The sequence below is a fragment of the Electrophorus electricus genome, chromosome 9 (assembly GCF_041902795.1).
Source record: "Electrophorus electricus isolate QZ-2024a chromosome 9, ASM4190279v1, whole genome shotgun sequence".
Taxonomy (NCBI): Eukaryota; Metazoa; Chordata; class Actinopteri; order Gymnotiformes; family Gymnotidae; genus Electrophorus; species Electrophorus electricus.
This window is the reverse complement of record NC_137505.1, coordinates 10778180-10797380: the sequence shown is the minus strand read 5'-3', so window position 1 is coordinate 10797380 and position 19201 is coordinate 10778180. Positions and strand designations below refer to the sequence as shown.

The 19201-nt window shown below is 42.7% G+C and overlaps 3 long non-coding RNA genes and 1 pseudogene across 4 annotated transcripts; 1 reads left to right on the top strand and 3 right to left on the bottom strand.

The window, feature by feature from the left end:
- Positions 1 to 1672: 1672 nt before the first annotated feature.
- LOC145659172 (homeodomain-interacting protein kinase 1-like) lies at positions 1673 to 8801 on the top strand (annotated as a pseudogene).
- Positions 8802 to 10154: 1353 nt separating this feature from the next.
- LOC145659280 (uncharacterized) lies at positions 10155 to 12486 on the bottom strand. The gene is made up of 2 exons (XR_014125322.1): positions 11598 to 12486; positions 10155 to 10731 (listed from the first exon to the last, which is right to left on the bottom strand). It is a non-coding gene; the product is annotated as an uncharacterized LOC145659280 (long non-coding RNA).
- A 334-nt stretch (positions 12487 to 12820) lies between these two features.
- LOC145659296 (uncharacterized) lies at positions 12821 to 13910 on the bottom strand. The gene is made up of 3 exons (XR_014125363.1): positions 13889 to 13910; positions 13345 to 13766; positions 12821 to 12914 (listed from the first exon to the last, which is right to left on the bottom strand). It is a non-coding gene; the product is annotated as an uncharacterized LOC145659296 (long non-coding RNA).
- Positions 13911 to 13929: 19 nt separating this feature from the next.
- LOC145659295 (uncharacterized) lies at positions 13930 to 15128 on the bottom strand. 2 transcript variants are annotated; one of them, XR_014125362.1, is made up of 4 exons: positions 14791 to 15128; positions 14660 to 14699; positions 14268 to 14438; positions 13930 to 14020 (listed from the first exon to the last, which is right to left on the bottom strand). It is a non-coding gene; the product is annotated as an uncharacterized LOC145659295 (long non-coding RNA). The 2 variants fall into 2 exon arrangements; XR_014125361.1 differs by lacking the exon at positions 14791 to 15128 and having other exon boundaries at positions 14660 to 14759.
- Between the last annotated feature and the right edge of the window lie 4073 nt (positions 15129 to 19201).

Below are 19201 nucleotides of genomic sequence, written 5' to 3'. Positions count from 1 at the left end.
TTACTCAATGAACCTCAGTGAAATCACAGTCACATCTTCCCTAACAGATAAAGATCTTGGAGGTATCATGGATCCCAGTCTCTCGTTCGAAGCTCATGTAAATAATATTTCTAGGAAGGCCTTTCTCCACCTTAGGAACATTTCTAAGATTAGAAACATGCTCTCCTCACATGATGCAGAAAAGCTAGTCCATGCATTTATTACTTCAAGATTGGACTATTGTAATGCCCTACTATTAGGCTGTACTACTAAGTGGTTAAACAAGCTCCAGCTAGTTCAAAATGCAGCAGGCAGAGTGCTCACTAGAACGACAAAATCTGAATCCATCACGGCTATCTAAGATACTTTACATTGGCTCCCAATAAAATTTCATATTGGTTATAAAATACTTCTAATTACCTACAAAGCATTGAATGGTCTTGCCCCACAGTTCCTTAGAGAACTCTTAGTTCATTATAAACCACCATGTCTGCTTAGATCGAAAGGTGCAGGTTCTTTACTTGTACCAAGACACTTTACTTGTTTTTTCATTTTATAATTATATTTTTCTCTTTAAATTGTTATTATTGTGGTGACTGTTGTCGGCCAGAGGAGGATGGGCCCACCGTTTAGTTTTAGTTCCTCTCAAGGTTTCTTCCTCATGCTCTAGTGGGGTTTTTTCTTGCCACTGTCAGCCTTGGCTTGCTCACTGGTGGCTTGGACTTGGACATTTGTAAAGGTGCTTTGTGACATCTGTTCTAAAAAGCGCTATATAAATAACTTTTGATTTTGATTTTTGATTTGATCCCCTGAGGAAAAGCCAGAGTAGCTCCCACTCTGAGGCAGATGCTTCCTCTGTGAGCCATTTCCCACCACTGGATGAGCCCCAGAGAGAGCGAAGGATCCGCGGCCCACAGGCTGCTGTCAGAGAAGAGCGGCCCCACTTCAGGCAGGTGGCAAAGAGCTATAATTACAGAGCATACCTAAAAATACACAAATGGCATGCTTTGGAAAAATAAATATAAAAATTAGTGAGGGTCACCCTGACAGCGAATACATTTGTTTCTGTGTTTTTAAAAGTTGATTTTATTAATGAAACCTGTTTAGCATTACCGATATCATAACACCAGGTATGTACACCGTGTTCTAACGCTGTTTTAGGGAGAAGAAGAAGGGGAGCTTGACTCTGGTGCAGTCTCTGGCCCAGAACCACACCGACATCCTGCTTCCCAAGCTCCACGATGTGTGCCTGACTGTGGTCCAGAGGGGCCCTCTCAGGGACAAAAGATTCTCTAATCAAATCATATAAACAATGGCCCAAAAAGGAGCTTCGCATTTTGCTGTCCGAGCTGGAATTGCTCTGTTTTGTGACCAAAATGGTTCTAACCTGATGAAGAGTCAATTTGGAATGTTCTAGCGAGGAATATCTTGTCCTTAAACATGGTAGGTAGTACAAACTGATGCTTTTCCTTCTCTGACACACCAAGTAAATCTGCCACATATCGGATGAGTCCGATCGGCGTGTTTAAACAGGCACATCCCCATGGAGTGCCTGAACACCTGAGCCCCATGTCCACTGTCTCAGTTGAAGAATCTGAGCTCCATGGTGTCGCGTGCTTCCATGACAACACTGGCGCACATGTCCACCGACCTGTGGAGGGCCATGGACGCCAAGGCGGAGTTGGTTGCCTGCATGCTGCCGCACAAGGCGGGCGAAGGCAACCTCTTCATCAGGGAGGACAAGGACCTTGCGCTCGGTGCCATGGTGCAGAGCTGCTCGCCCACTCAGGTCATTCATGCTCTGCTGGCCGGGGAACTCAGGAAGGATCACCTCACCAACACCCCTATAAATTTGTTTTGAAAACGGTCATGCAGCCATTTGACCAAAATAAATTACACTGCCAAAAGAGACTTTTAGTAGAAGACAGAAACACATTTATAGTACAGCAGAGCCCTGCTACTACGAGGCAGTAATAGTGGAATCTAGACGCTATAATAGGTTCATAATAATTACACGCTATAATAGGTTTCCAATGTTGGGCAGTAGTTTAGCTGGGGCCTGGGAATATTGACATACCTATCGATATCTTGGTGCCCTTTTTTTTTTTTGGCTCCTCCTACAGGTCCAGCAGTCTGTGATGTCATCCCACGATAGATCAGGAAGCAGCTTCCTTCGTCACCAGCTCCCTGACCAGCCCTACCATTGGCCCGTGGCCTACTCGCTCGGCCAGAGGAAAGCCTGTATCCTTACCTGTGAGAGGAAGAGGAACACGGAGAGACATGAGGGATTCGGACATTGAACATCAGCTCGATTATTGAACTTGATTATTGTAGTTTCTGGGCTTATTGTTTGTTTTAATGCCTTCATTTTTTTTAAAAAATAGTGTTTTTTACAAACAGACTAACAAACTGTATTAAATGTATCTCAAATGCAATGTGTGATTAATGTGTTTAACAAGTTGATTGTTGTATTTTGAATTCCATGGGAGGTGTAACTATAAAAAATAGTTCTTTGGCACTTAGTGGCAGTATTTGTTCAAAACACATGTAACATCAAGCTCTTATGTAACCTTTATAGGATCTTCACCTCAGACTTTGAATTTTGGCTTAATTTAAAGGGATATTGTGGGCTAATTGGAGCTAATTCTATAACTATAGTAGTGAACTGTATTACTACAGAGAAATCTTTTTGGGATTGTGTGTGTTTAAAATAGAAAACAAAAATTGAAACAGGTAATTTATCAGGTTTCAGATTTCCTGTTCTGCTGGACTGAGGGCATGTTGCTATATTGACAAAATCCAAGTAACTGCAAAATCTTTAAATAGTACAATATATAAACACAGGCAGTGGTAGTTCAACGGTTAAGGTACTTGACTTGTTCTCGGAAGATTGCTGGTTCACTGCCACGTTGCCACTGTTGGGCCCCCGCGCAAAACCCTTAACCCTCAATTGCTCAAATCGTACTCAGTCATAATTGTCGCTTTGAATAAAAGTGTCAGCTAAATGACATAAATGTAATCAGCACAGTCAAAGATTGATTAACCACACTAAGTCCAATACTAAGAGACTGGTACAGTGGATGAGGCACAGAGCAGGATACAGCACTATTTTTTGCTTTCCATCAGCAAGTGCTACCTGGATGCAGTCTTGCTACTTGGGGATTTTGCAGGCTTTGACTCCTTGGGTGTGTGATGAGGATTTTGCTTCAGTTAAACTCCTCATGAACATGTCTGACAAACCTGCATGTATGCTCTACCAGGACCTCATTGAATACTTCTCTTTCAATAACTTGGAGCATATGGTTTTTGCTTTGCTATTTCTGACATAACTGGGCAACATTTTACATTTAATGTATATATGGAATTCACAGAATCTATACCATAATACTGTAAAGAAATAGTATACTTTATACATTGTAGCTAGTCCATGCTAGAAGCTCCCAAACAACTCCACATAAACTTCAGCTCAAATAAGCCTCTTCCTTTCCATGATGTCCAAACGTATTGGCGTTCAAATCATTCTTATAATAAATGGGAAGCTGATTGACAGCACGCGGACCTTTAAACGGTTAAAAGGAGAACTAAATAAGACAAGTGAAGGGTCTACGTTTTCATCTAAACCTCCTCCATTTGTTGAAACACCTGCCAATCACGCCACTTGCCCAGGAAACATATGAAGTAAATAATAGTCACCCACCCCACTTTTTATGTAATTGAATTTTCTTTGACAAAATCTGAAGTTATCTTATACTGGAAGCATGTTTTAAAATGCCATTTAAAATGACAGGCACGATTGTTGTGGAAATTTACCAGCAAAGCACGAAATATTTAGCGTGGGATTCTGGAGAACGGATGCATGTAGACGGCTGAAATCGGTAAGCAGGTACATGTATTAGTTCTAAGAAATGTTATGTTGATAAATGTAGTACTTAATATTCGATGCTATCAAGTGATTTATATGAGTCTGCCAGTTTGGGCCTGTAGGTGCAGCAGGCGGACAAGCAGACACTACAGTTTTGATTATGTCTGGACAAAGAGTAAAATAAATGTGAGCTTTTATCTTGTCCACTGGCGAGGTTCAATACGTGCACTTGAAATTCCATTTTATGACGTTACACCTGTCCATGTCACCTTGTTGCCATGGAACGAAGAGTCCGTAGAGTAGCGAATTGATATTTGGTGGAAATCTTCTCACTCCGGTCGATATAGCGTGCTAATAATTTCAATTCTTTAAATTAAGAACCACAGAACAACATGGATGATCATGAATTATATCCGTTCGGTTTTCTTGAGCCTTCTTTCCGTAAGGTTAAAGGTGGGAAAATAATCAACACTGAGGGTAAGTTATGAAGTTAACTAGCGGTTAGCTTTAGCGTTAGCTAGCTAGCGTTAGCTAAATCATAGATCGTGTTTTGTTGTTGTTGTTGTTGTTGTTGTTGTTTTTTAATCTGCTGTTTTAGTTTTAATTTTGAATATAGCCCCTAACTAGATCTGCATAGCATTCCTTTGGTTAGTGGCCCTGTTTTCATCTTTCCCTAAAGGAATATTCTCTTCCCCTTCAGATTCCTCCAGTGGGATCGCCAAGAAAGTAAAATTCGAGAGCAATTACTACCTGCGGAGTCCTGGTCCTCGGATTCGGCCGGGGACGCCCTGGCCCTCGGATCCAGGGTTCAGTTCAACCGATGGCTTACCTGCCCTGGTCTTTTCCCCCTCTGGAGCCTCAGACAAGGCTGCGTCGTCGTCCAGCCAGCGGGGAGAAGACGCCCGTCAGAAGCGGTGCAGCCTGAAGAGGAAGAGAGAAGGGGAACACAGCAGCGACAGCGTACAGATCCTGGAGGATCTCTACACTCCTTCGTTGTCCAAGCGCGTGGCCAGGAGCGGAACAACCACCTCTTCCACCCAGTCCATTGCGTACTCCGGTTGTACCGCAGATAGCAGCAAATCGATAAGTGATTGCGAATACCAGCTGGTGCAGAATGAAATCCTCTGCTCTGCCTCCAACAGCTACGAGGTTCTGCACTACCTTGGTTGTGGAAGTTTTGGCCAGGTGGCCAAATGCTCCAAGAAGGACACCAATGAAATGGTTGCCATCAAGATCCTGAAAAACCATCCATTCTTTGCTCGACAGGGTCAGATCGAGGTGGGAAAGTTTTGCCTGCTTTTTTGGAGCTTTTGATATGGAATCAGCTGTAGCCCCGATTCTGTTTGTTGGTATCAGATGTGCTAACTCACACTGTGGAATCTGTATACAGCCAGAGTAGCACAAAAACACTTGTGTTTGGTATCAGCACACTAGTTCTAATTTTCAAAGCATCAGTAGGAACTAGTTCAGATAACACATCGACAGCTTGAAGCTTACTATAAAAAGAAGGCTTAGCTACAATTGCATAAGCCATACCTGTTTGGATGTGTATTAAAAAAAAAAGTGCAGAAAAATTAAATCTGTCTTTCCTCATTTGCTCTTCCTCAGGTGAGCATCCTGAGACGGCTGAGCAGGGAGAACGCAGACGAGTTCAACTTCGTGCGTGCGTATGAGTGCTTCCAGCACAAGAAGCACAAGAAGCCTCTACGACTTCCTGAAGGACAGCATGTTCAGCCCGCTTCTGTTGAAGTGCGTCCGGCCCGTGCTGCAGCAGGTCGCCAAAGCGCTCATGAAGCTGAAGAGCCTGGGCCTGATCCACACCGACCTCAAGCCCGAAAACATCATGCTGGTGGACCCCGTCAGGCAGCCGTACAGGGTCAAAGTCATCGACTTCGGCTCGGCTAGCCACGTCTCCGAGGCCGTGTGCTCCAGCTACCTGCAGACCAGATACTACCGGTGAGGGACACGTGCTGAGGCGTGTTAGAAATAAGTGTGCACTTGTTGCACTCGAGTGTGCTTTAGAGTAGAGCTGCACATTTTGGCAGTTGCGATGACCCTGCTACACATTAAAATCGTGATAAGCATTACAGTTAACTGGAGCACGACTGATTCATATTTGATTTATAAGTGGTTTAATTTTAGTGATTCATGTGAGTGCTGTTATTTAGCAAAATACCTGATGAACCCTCTTCAATGTCTGAGATTAGTTAAGATGCTCCGAGTTGCAGGCTTTGGTAATATTAGTATTGGTCATGTCTGTACAAAACTGCTGTTGCATTGTAGCTATACCGTTAATTAACCGTGTTGTTTACCGAGTAACAGTGTTTAACTGCATTGATACTCTGTATTTACTTAATGGAAAACAGAACATCATTGTAGTGTCAGTGCATTTTTGCATATAGTTCCATGTTAGAATAGTGGGTGTGTAATGTAAAGTGGTGTGTAGGGGGGAAAAAAAAACCTGGACTCATCAACAAAATACTATTTAAACCTTTTACATTTTCATGAATGAATTCAGCACCGTTTGTGTTAAAGCAATTGCCGCCGAATCACCACAAACTACGGAATCAGCCGAGACTTATTTCATGATGGCGATATCTGTGTTTTTGGTCTAGGTCACCTGAGATCATCCTGGGTCTCCCTTTCTGCGAGGCCGTGGATATGTGGTCGCTGGGCTGTGTCATCGCCGAGCTGTTTCTGGGCTCCCCCCTGTATCCGGGAGCCTCTGAATATGATCAGGTAAGCACACGGGCCTTTGAGCTGTGCCTAGTCTTTTTCACGCATCTTGGGCTTGGATTCACGGAGCTCTGTAGAATTTCGCTGATTTGGGGTCGGTTCTTTCACTTTCTTTTCACACTTTTCTCACTGTGTGATGAAGACGTAAATCTTGTTTGTGAAAAGAGTGGCGTAGTGTTGCTAATGGAAATGGCCGTTCTTCTAACTATGCAGTTTGTTAGGGAGTCCATAATGGCTAGCAAGGAAGAGAGTGAATGTATGGTTTGAGCTTTTAGCTACTGCTTTGGCTAGCTTATTTTTAGGAATAATATAAATAAGAGTTTCTATGGCCTGTTTTTCTTTTCTTTTTTTTTTTATACATGCATTTTGAAAATGGAAGGATGAACACAAAATAAAGTCGTAATCCTCTTGCCGTGTGGTGTCTCTGCAGATCCGTTACATCTCCCAGACGCAGGGCCTACCAGCAGAGTACCTGCTGAGCGCAGGGACCAAGAGCAACTATTATTTCCACAGGAGCCCTGACTCCAGCTGCCCCCTGTGGAGACTCAAGGTTTGCCAGTCTTTAAATGCCAAATACCATGTGTTTGTTTCATAAGGGATGTAACTTAATGATGTCATGTAACTTTATGGTGGAGCTGAATGGTTGATTTTTTTTCTTTCCTTTCTCCAGACGCCTTCAGAGCATGAGGCAGAGCATGGCATCAAGTCCAAAGAGACACGGAAGTACATTTTCACCTGTCTTGACGACATGATGCAGGTTATTTTGGCTTTTGTGCACATAACTGTACGCATTGCTTTACTGTTGTGATGTGAATTTGAAGAACGTGAGAAACAGCTTCCACGGCTCACGTTGTAGAGCAGGTTGAGCAAGGTGCTAGCTCAAAGGTCGAGCGTTCGTGCCGTTATAATGAGGAACGCACATGAATCGCTCTGGAGAACGGCATCTACGAAAGGCAGAGCAATGCATAGTAACTTGCTGCAGAACTTGCTGCGTCTTAGGTGGATCGGTGCCCTCTGCTGGTGTTTAATATGACTCACCCCTGGGTCTCTCACGCAGGTCAATGCGACCAGTCTGGAAGGCGCAGACGTCTCGGCGGAGAAGGCAGACCGGCGGGAGTTCATCGACCTGCTGAACAAGATGCTCACGCTGGACGCTGACAAACGGATCACGCCGATGAAGGCCCTGAAGCACCCGTTTGTCACCATGAGCCACCTCCTCCAGTTCCCTCAAAGTGCCCAGTGAGTTGTTCCAGGCCTTCCAATCTACATGTCACAGTTTTTAAAAAAAATTAAGGAACACCATCTTAATTTACAAATCCAAATGGTAGTACTGTAACTTGCCCCCCGCCCGTGTCTCTCTCTCTCTCTCTCTCTCTCGCTGCAGTGTGAAATCTTGCTTCCAGAAAATGGAGATCTGCAATCGGCAGTGCACAGGGTGTGATGGCAGCAAGAGCCTGTTTGGCAGTGGGGGTGGGGCGGGGGGCGGGGCCAGCACAGCTGCCAACCTCAATGACACCTTCAGCAGCTGGCTCGCCCAGCACAGCCAGGTGGGACAACCGGCACAGCAGGGCGGGTTCAAGAGGTCAAAAGATCGCCAAGCAGAGAGCCGGGCTAGGTACTCCCTGCTTCTTATTGCACTTTATAATGGCTGGCATTAACGCTAAAACTCCACACTAATTCAGTGCAAGGGAACCCTAGAACAGGACTCGAGACCTACTGGTCTAGTGTGTGGGTCTGCATTGTGGGTACAACTGTTGTAACAAGTGCTGGATGGCTCTGTGGCATCACACTTTGGTGATAGGTTGTGTGTGTTCACTCGAGTGTGCAGTGTGTGTTGAGAGTGTTGACGTGCTCCTCTGACCCTGTGCCAGACCTGTGTCCTCCCCCGTGCATGGCATGGGCGACGCATCGGAGCCCATTATCATCTCTGACACGCCCAGCCCAGCTATGAGCGTCATCATCATCTCCAGCGACTCGGAGGACGAAGATGACACCAAAGTCCAGCCCACCAGGTGCCCTCGCCTCGTCTTTTTAAAGCCATTATGAAATCCTTCCTAACACTTTCCTTGCTGTCACTCATCTTGTTGTTTAACCCTTCCTTCCCTTCCTTGGCCCCAACTCCCAGCTGCGGCGGGCGAACGTCATGAGCTGGGTGACGGCGCAGCACTCCGACATGTCCACATACATCCCGCTCAGCCCCAAGCGTCTGCCCAAGTTCGTGTAGAGCGCCACCAACCTGCCCAAGTGTTTTTTTGTTTTTGTTTTTTTTTACTTTGAATAAAAAACTTTGAATTGAAGTCGCTGACTGTGCCATGCCTTTCTGTGGGAGGCCCCATTTTTAACATTTTTTTTAACAATACCCATATTTTTATACATTTATATTTTGATGTTGATGGTTTTGGTTCTGTGTGAAGTTAAAATATTTTTTTATGCTGCACTTGGCCTCAATTAATGTATTTTAAACATATTGGATGTGAGTCCTTGACCAGCATGTCAATAAAGCTTCATCTAGTTGCTCTTGTCACAATGTGTTCAGTTCTTCTTAAAAGGGTAACATCGCAATTCTAAATTGTATTACAGTAAAGCAAAACATTTAAAGGTTATTTGGTTGTACTATTCTATTGATCCTATAGTCAGTGGCTATCAATAAGAAATGATCAAGCACAGTTTTATTGGGTGTGTGTCTGGAAAGAGAACTACAGCTCCCGGCGAGATTTTTGGTTCAAGATTAATCATCATGCAAATTATTGTGATTAACGCGTTGTCTGTTTAATGAAACTATTATACTATAAATCTAATATTTTAATAGGGCTGGCAACTTTCTAGATCCGATTACTACACGTGTGTGAAGTACAGGTGCTGTAGCTATACAAAATACAAATGTCCACAGTAGCCTAATTATAATATATGCATCCAAAATAAACACCAGAAGCCTGGACTAATGCTAATGTACATAAGTGCATTAAATCTAGGTAGAACTGTTCGATAGGTAGGATAACAAAACACTTGTCCCGCCATACAAAAGAAATGAGAGCGTGATAAGGACAACAAGTCGCCACCAGATGGCGCCCGAAACCGCTTAAATGTATTCCAGTCGGAGATGCCTTTTACCTTAACATGCCAGGATACACAGTCACTGGATGTTTAATCTTTCTAATGGGTCAGCTATATTTTTATAGTCAGGAAAGATTTTTTATTATTATTAATCAGTTAAGTAATTCAAGCTGTTGCATTTTGCTGAGTTGAGGGAATATTGCATAACCCTGTACTAGCCAAATAATTAGATTTGATGTGCTATTTTGTGGATTAATACCATACCTGGCATGGTTTTAATGGCACATGGTCAATACTTGCTGTCAAAATACAGAGGTTCATAAGGACCTCCTTCCTTCATAAGGAGACTCCTGTTTTTGAAACTGTTTCACGCTAACACCACTGTTTCTGCATACTAGCTCTTACTGCTTTTTTGCAACATGTTTATTCTTCGCCGTTAGCAATAGTTTTATCTGTGAGAAGTGTAGATGAATTGCTGTTCTGTGACGTGGGAGACAAGGCAGGATGCAAAGACGAGCCGTGGTTCACATGAGACAGATGTTTATTAACACACAAAACAAAATGAAACCAAACACGAAGAACATTAAGCACTAACATCGGAGGCTCGTTGCTTTCAGAGTCCTCTGACCCGGTCTATAAACCACAGGAAGGATCCTCATGGCGGGCCTCCTCCACCTCCACTGATGGATCCTCAGAGCGGTCGGATTCGGTGTTCGACCTGAGGCCGACGTCAACATACTCCTCACTCCTGCTGTAATCCTCATAGTCCTCCTGGTAGTCCGTGGGGGGAGAGTAGGACCCTGCAGAGTCAGACCCTGGATATTGGTAGTCGTAATCGTACGGGTCCCGGTAATCCAGTGAAGGTAGGCAGGACTCTGCAGCATCTGATCCTGGACCACCACCAGGGCCCCCCCAAAATCCTCCAGAGATACTCTCCCCCGATGTGATGACAGGTGCATCCCACAAGCATGGAGGATTCTCCTGCATGGGTTGGGTAGAAGCAGCTACACTGCTTCTTCCCCTTTTTCTTCTTTCCCTTGGCTTGAGGCAACCTTCAACGGTCGGTGTTCCTGTGACGTGAAGCCGGATGCAAAGATGAGCTGCGGTTCAGATGCCACAGACGTTTATTATCATACAGAACAAGACAAAACCAAACACGAAGAACATTAAGCATTAACACTACTTAGAACATAACAGGCAGTCTTAAAACACAGCAAAGCAGCATACATGGGGTCAAACACTGACAAGCAACAACAAAACAAGGGTTTAAATATGTGTGCTCACAATTAAAAGAACTATAGACAGATGCTGGTTCACTCCTAACATCTGCAAATTAAAATACAAGTTGGTTATTTCTCAAAAAGGACTGAAGCTCTTCCTCTGTCAGTGAAGCACCCTGGTAGTGTTCTCATATGTGGCGATGGAAGTGACGTCCATGTAAATAGGTGTTTAATCCCTGCCATGTGCTACTTGGAAAAGAAATTAATCTTTTAGTATGAACAATGTTGGGGATAAAGAATGGGGACTTGTACATCTCCAATAGCGATTAGAAGACAATAACTGACACTAGGACACCTCATCTAAATATGTTGACTTGACAAGTATAGTATTATTCATGTTATAAATCTATGGCATAAAAATATGGAAAAAGTGTTTTAACAAGAACGCCAGAGGGGGCATTTACTATTTTGTGGAGAATAAAAAATGGCTCATTTTAATGGGTTAAATTTTTTTTAATTCTTTTACAGAGAGGGAAGGGTGAAAGGACTGAGAAAGAAGGTTAGCACCTGCCAACCGGTGCTGGGAGTAGGCCTCACTCACCTGTCATGCACAAGAGACCTGCAGTCCCAGGGCACAGTAAAGGCTAATTTACTCCCTACATATATAAGCTTGTAAAACTTGTTTCTGTTAGAGTGCTCCTAGACTGAGGTACCTACATTCCCAAGTCTGAAAGGTGAGATTCTACCTGTGCACGTAGAAAATCAGGTAGGCTGTTTTTGTCCTGCTCTTCAGGATGGCTGGCTCAGTGCTTCTTGATACTTTTAAGTCATTGAATGACAACCAGCTCTGTCCTTCTCCCTCAGCTGTGTCACTGATATAGTGGCCTGTCGGAGTAGTCGGTGGTCCTTAGTCATTTAATAGTTTCTACTGCACGTGTATAAATAATGTCAGATTACTCACCATGGTCCATGCTGTCACCTAAATGAGAAACCACCGCCTGGAGTCTGTAGGTGCCAGTGGGTGCACATTCCTGCAACAAACAAATACATCTTTTTTTTCATACGATTAACTGAAAACGCATCACGGATCGAACGCCATCTCTGTATTAACAGGCCTCTTTCATTCTCTCTCATTCTGTCTCTGTGTCTCTCTCAGCCTGTATCTCTCTTCTTTTTGGTCTCTCTCTCTCCTCACCGGTAGGCTTACTTGCTGTCCTCTAGCTCCCTGTCCTTCTCCTCTCTCATTTACTACTGATGGGTTAAAAGAACTTAGTCATTATGGCAGATACTTATACACAGCCGTATTATCACTCCACTGTAAGAAAATGGCACAACTCTACCTGGCTGGGGACTGGAGTTTTCCCCCAGTTTATCATTTTGCATTTCTTGCGGTTTGTCCTGGGTTCCCGCTGCTCCACTGAGGACAAACCACAAAGCCATTCAGTCGGCATTTTGTAGCTAAATGGGAATGGGTGGACAGAGAAGTATGTGGGCACGGGTTGATGGTACGAGCTCACCTCGACTGCTGCCTGAGAGAAGCCACCCCAGGAAGGGCAGAGAGATCCAGCTCGGACGGGACGTCCATCACGTCTGAGAGCTTTTGGCCCAGCATGTCAAACCGCTTAAGGTGGAGGACGAAAATACTGTTCCAAGAGGAAAAGTGACTTAAGGACTGGAAGTGTGTGTGAGTGGAGGAGGGTGTGTGTGTTGGACTGGTTTAAAACTCATTCTTTAAGGTCATCTACGTCAGACGAGACTCACCGTGGCAGTGTGAAAAACTCCACCTCTTCAGTTGCCTCGCAGCCTGCTTCACACTCACAAAAACGCTCCAGTAGTGTTGGCTGAAAAAAGAAAGAGACCCTTTCATTGAGAGTGATAAAATCAAAATGGTAGCATGTCATAACTGTATTCTCTCCTTTACAACACAGTAATGAAGCCTTATCCAAAGAGGGTGTGTGAGGTGACCAACCTTAAAGTAAGTGTGTAGGCTGTCGGTCGTAGCAGGGCTCAGATTTACAGAGAGGTGGTTGTAGACATCCACTCTGCAGCTCTGCTTTCCACAGCTTTCACAAAATGGAGAACAGAAATGTTACAACATTTGCACAGAAATAATCTCCTGCATCCCTTATACAGTGTGTGAGTTATCACATGCTAATTTGCTCAGTTTTACAAGTAGATAACATCTTATCTAATGTGAAGCATCAGAGCAGAAAACATTTCGAATGCTCAGTCCATGTCTGTTATGTTTTCCCAAACTCACACACACTCTGAGATTTGAAAGCTATGTGATGAATACAAGCTGAACTTGTGAGCATTTTAAATGTTCATATTTAAGTTATGTATGTTATGAAACTTTCATGAATACTTTAAACAGAGATGTCCGGAGAAAGCGCCTACTCTCGGTGAGAAAATGTACTTTAAACAAACATGTTAAGACTGGTTAAGACCAGTCCATTAACACAAAGGAGATATGCAACAGTGATACCTAATTACCTGGTACATGTGAGCACAGACTTGATATGAAACTCAAAGTTTGCCACAGGGCAGATGTAAGAGAAGAAAGAGGCCCTGAGTCTCTCTCCCTCCTCTTTCAGCTGCAGTAAGCAGAGCATCAGGAACTCATGAGCATCCTGTGGAGGACAGCACAGGAGAACATCAGAGGAGGATTTGCTCCTGGACTTCAACAGCAGCACGGTGAGAAAACAAAGGTGGCCGTGTGCAGTTCCTGCAGGGTACTGCGTGAGGTTCTGATGTGTTCTGAATGGCTGAGGGGGCCATTTAGCTGGACCTGTTCATAGTCCTCTTCGAATGCAGGGCAGCGGGCTGAAACACACTCAAGCAGGGCTCCCAGGAGCTGCACCTTCTGCTTTGTGCTGCGAGTGGTGAGTTGGGCCTGCTGCAGATCTGAAAAACATCTACACACAGCAACAGGGAGACCAAGTGGTTTATATCTCTGAGCATCACAGCACCTCCTTAAGCACTCATGATTAAACAGTTCATTTAGACCCATGTGAAGCCTCTGGTTCTGAACGGGTACCTGAGCATCTGGCAACTAGAAGGTTCCGTCAAGCAGGATGACTGAGCTCTGATGGGTCTCCAGAAGCAGGAGATACTCAGTAGGCACTGCAGAGTGGCGTTCATATAGCAGCTGTTCCCAATGTTGGGAAACCTAACAGGTCATCCATGTTAAAAATAGATTTAGTGCAGAAGCTCTGAAACATCCAGGCCACTACATGTCAGTATAATGGCTGTTTCATAATGTGAAGAAGAACTGCTAAATGACTTACTGTTCATTTAATTACAATATGTTTGTATTTGTATAGGAGAAAAAGACTGAGCTTCACCTGTGTAAACTGTAAAATCATCTACTCTTAATAGGCTGTGTAGTAAAACGCGGTGTGTATTCTCGTCTTTACCCGAGCTGCCGAATGTTGAGGTGTTCGACAGCGGAATGGATGGGGGTGTGGCCTTGGCCCTCACCCTGACCAATCTGACGCATCCTTTTACTCCTGAGGACGTGCAGCAGCTGTCGCAATAAATTCCGCGGCTGAACACGAGTGTCTGCCTGCATCAGAACAGCCGGAAACCTGAGAGACAGAAAAGAAGGGAGAGATGAATACAGAGTGGCCAGTTATGCACAAAATGTTCACATAACAACCCTTAGACAGATAAAGGTGTGAAGAATGAAAAATACAATGATGTTTTTTCTCGTTTTATGCCATAAGGAAGTTACAATGGCAGTGCCATTGGGTAACCACCATGCCACACTTTTCTCTGCCACGAAGATGAATTTTGATAATGTACCCACCTCTCAATGCGCACGGAGTCCACATCTTTATCTGCAGCCTCTGTATAGAGAACAGAAACTTGGAGTAAATGTCCTTAACCAAAAACAGACTATGCATTTGAACAACATGATCAAATCTGCTGAGCTCTAACCAGGAACAATCACTGCTGTAGTCCTGAGCGACTCATATGAGGAGGAGGAGGAGGCTTGACCAGGAAGGCACGACTGGGTAGAAGAGGCATTGTGGGATATGTCCACAGGTGAAAAGGAAGAAGCAGTACTGAAGATCAGGGACCCCTCAGAGGAAGAGGGGCAAGAAGTGGAGGTGGTCACATTCGCGGCGTGACCGTCTAATGCCACGCAGGAGTCAGACACTTTGGAGGATGAGATTATGTGTCTCCACCAACTTCTATTCGTTTTCTCCTTCTTCTTTTTCTGTAGAAAAGCATTGTAGAAACGTATTGATTTGTATATGCAGTATTATCGCGACTTAGCGATATCTCGGTATTCTTACAATAATCTCATTTTGATTTAAAAAAAACAAAACAAAACTTTTTAATCATCTGCATTTGCGCTAGTTTTTTTTAACAGGAAAATGCTAATTAGTTACGCACTGTAACGGCCCCAGTGCCGCTGCTCAAGGAACAGGACGTACAGACTCGCTCCACGGAGACGTTTATTAACGATTATTAACATACGATACAGACACCGGCACTCACGTATAACACAAACTGTGACCGTGAACACGAGCATGATCAACGACTGACAATAAGGCACACACTAACAAGGGTTTAAATACATACAAACATGACAAGAGTAAACCGATGCAGGTGTGTGCTGAACAACATAGGCAAGGTTACGCACGAGACAGTCAACGAAGAACTCCCAGTGCACGCGGCGGGCCATACCACGTGACCAGTGGAAGCGTTCCGTGACATGCATAATAAATCTTAATCCTTTTCAGATTATCGTATTTAAAAACGTTGCCAAAGTGTAGGAAAAAACATACATACCTTCATACACGAGCAAACACAGCCCATCCTGTTCGAATCTGTGATCTACTCGATTAGAGAATTAAGTAAAATATCAAATATGGTTTTTACAGGTCCTTTAACTGATATTCGCGATACAGCGCACCTCATTGTTTTGTTTTAAAACGGAGTTTTGACTCTTAGATGTTATGAATATGTATTATTTCGTCATTACTGATGCAAGTTCTCAGTTCTCATACGTTGTCACCCTCTTGAAAATAAATATTATTTACGTGTGTGTGTGTGTAAGCGTTTCAAACGTTAAGATTCTTTAACTTCCGCAGTATAGTTTGGTAAATTCAGGTAGCGTAATGTTTTTTCCTAAAATCCTCACTGTCTCGCCCTGTGGTAAGGAGAAATGTTCCAAATATGACAGGTTACGTTTTATCATAGATAACTGGCTACAAATTTACATTTGCGCCCTAATTTCTCTAGACATACATCTATAAGCATTGTTACTTTAAGACGCAATTAGTCTTGCGCTCTGGCAAACGTGTGCACCTGTAAATAATTACAATTATTTTAATGTACAACTTATTTTATTGTATAACCACACTGTAAATAGAATCCATAAGAATGTATTCAAAGCCAGAGTTGTAACGTTCAGTTATTTTTACAGGTAGCGGATTACTGTGCTTCTACTATCTCTTAGCAACAAGTGATTTTTTTTTCTTCAGTATGACATGTGGGATAGTTTAGGGAACCTGATTTTTTTGTTAGATAAATATGTGTGGGTTATGACCGTTAAAAAGACCTGAACAAAAAAAATGTTTGGATTTTTATTCGCTGTCACCTTTCATCACGGGCAACATAAAAATTCACACTACTGCAATATCGCTAACATGTTACTGGCATGCGAATAAGACACCTGAGCACAGAGAGAAACCCAGTGTTATGATTACAGTTGACATTGGAACTAGCTAGATAGCTCATATTAAGACACTTCTTTGGAGAACACGTGCTAAAGTGTTTTCCCCACAATCTATATGCACAATTTATTTGCCAACTGTGACCAGAGAGAGAACATAGCTTACTCACAGCCTAGGACTTGAATGGATTTTGATGAGGACTGCATATGCCTGGGATCAATTCAAACACGTCATGACGATGATATAAAACCTGATGAAACAAGCTTGACAAGCAGCAGTTCCGTTTTTCCGTGAAAGTATCAAGCACAGATGAAGACGTTTCTATGGTTATCTCGGTTTTATAAATATTAGCCTATAGAGTTGGGCTTAGTACGTGAATAAAAGATGGAATTAAACATGCATAAATTACGGTGTCCTGGAAAACCCATCGTGCTGCAAATACACAAAGCATATTCATCAAAGTGGTAACACACTTTAGAAATGCGGTGCAAATTTAGAAAACGCATACAACTTCAGGAACAAATCCTGTCACAACACAACGGAAGTGCTGTTTCCGGAGGACACGGAAAGGGGTGGACTTCTATGAGATTAGCGTGAAGTCTATTGGAAGTAGTGACAACTGAGTAAAAAGGGTTGGTTTTTTTTCCAGTTACCACGGTGTTATCAAGGGTAGGTATGTGATACAGAATGGAAGACCGACCTATTCATGCTCTGCATTCTTGCATATTTATTTATACATAAGGCAGCCTTAAAAACATGGGATGGAAATCCCATTTAACACAATATGCACTGTTTTACAGTCAGAGTGAAATAAGTAACATTCTCCTTTTAATATATATATTTTAAATGTTAAAATTCTTAACTATGTCAGTTAAGCTGCCAAAAATGCCCCTTTTGAAATTTGTATTTCTAATGTCACAAGAACACTTTATTTACCTATCTCTGCCTATTCAGCCTATAGAGGTTTAGCACACCCACTTAAATTGCCTTTCTCAGGCATTTCAGCTCTGAGTACCTTTTGAAAGCGTTAGGATTGCTCTGCTCCACTGCAGACTTTCTCACTTTAGCAAACAAATGTCCTCAATACATTTATCCCTCTCATTGAAATTCATATCTTTAGGTTCCACCTGTAGATATGAGTAGAAATATTGTTGAACAGTATTTAAATACATTTAATTGAAATATGACTTTAATTACATTTTGATACATTTGTAATTTATAATTTGTATTGGACTGGAAAGGAAACAAATACAATTTTTATCGCATAGCCGTTATCACATAGCCTGCAGGCCTAATGATGTAAAAATGTGCCCCCAAACATCAAATGTTCAACAGAAATAACAGGACCTGACACACTAAGGTACCGTAGACCCATTCAAATTGTGCTATTGGAATAATAAATTCCAATGCGCTCAGTCATTTTAGCTAGTGTTGATTTTGATTCTCGCCACAATTATACTAATAATCAGTGTTACAACTCAGCATGCAAAGTCACCGAACAGTTGACTGTTAATTCTATAGTAAGGAGAATGTAAAACAAACAAACAAAAAACCCACCAACAGTATTTTTTTTTCCTGTAACTGACAAAGATTGCATATGCTAAATGTATGTGTCCTAAATATATTCTAAATACATTTACATTAGTGTTTTTAATTAATTTCTCGAACATTTGTTGAAATGCATTTGTAATTTATATTCAGAGACATTCAGTGTACTTAAGTACAAGCATTAAATTAGCATCACTGTTCACCATAGCCGTTTTTCCATTTTTTGTGGCTTTTGTCCCCTGCCTCAGTTTGGCTTTAAATCATTTGTCTTGGTTCTACTTTACTTACTATGGCTGATTCAGTTCCCTCAGTAGTCAAGTAATTCTTCATTAAATCCTTTCTTCTAGTATCTGTTTAAAAAGTAACAGAAAATGTCTTATTAGCGTTGTATAGATACTTAGAACACTTCTACGTAGATCTCTCTCTCTCAGACACACACACACACACAGTTCATCCAAGTGGTGGCTGTGGTCAGAACTTACCCTTAAAGAAGTCATCCTCTGAGGTCGTGTTCCTTCTCTTAACACCCTTCCGACAGCAGCAAGTGAACAATAGCACAAGCTGCGTGAATATTCTGGTAGGGATCTTGTCTTTTCGTTTTTCTTTTTCCCATATTTACCAAATGTGCTTTTCCTTTTGGTCCAATCTTCCTAGGATATTTTCTCTCAAATTACATGGAGGGACTGACATGTTCTAAACTGCCTGTTATACCTTTACCCAGGGATGTTCTATAGGATTAAGATCTGGGGACTGTGAAGGCCAGGGAAACATTGAAAATTTGCTGTCTTGATACTGGAACAAATCCGTGATTATACAACCCTTGCGGCAGGGTTTCTTGTCTTGTTGAAAGTGTCCTTCTGCCATAGTTTAAGCAGCTACATGAAGGGATGCACTTGGTCACAATACATAGGTAAGCCCTTCTGTTCAAACATCTACTGATTTCAGAGGACCCATGGTGTGCCTTCAGACATGTTAGTTGGAGCAACAGCATTGTATCTGGCTGCAATTTGCTTGACCGTGCACCACTTGATCATCAGAATGATTCTTGATGTCATCCTCTTCTGATCACTTTCAAAATATTGGTCCTGGCTAGTCTGTTCCATGCCTCGTTCGCA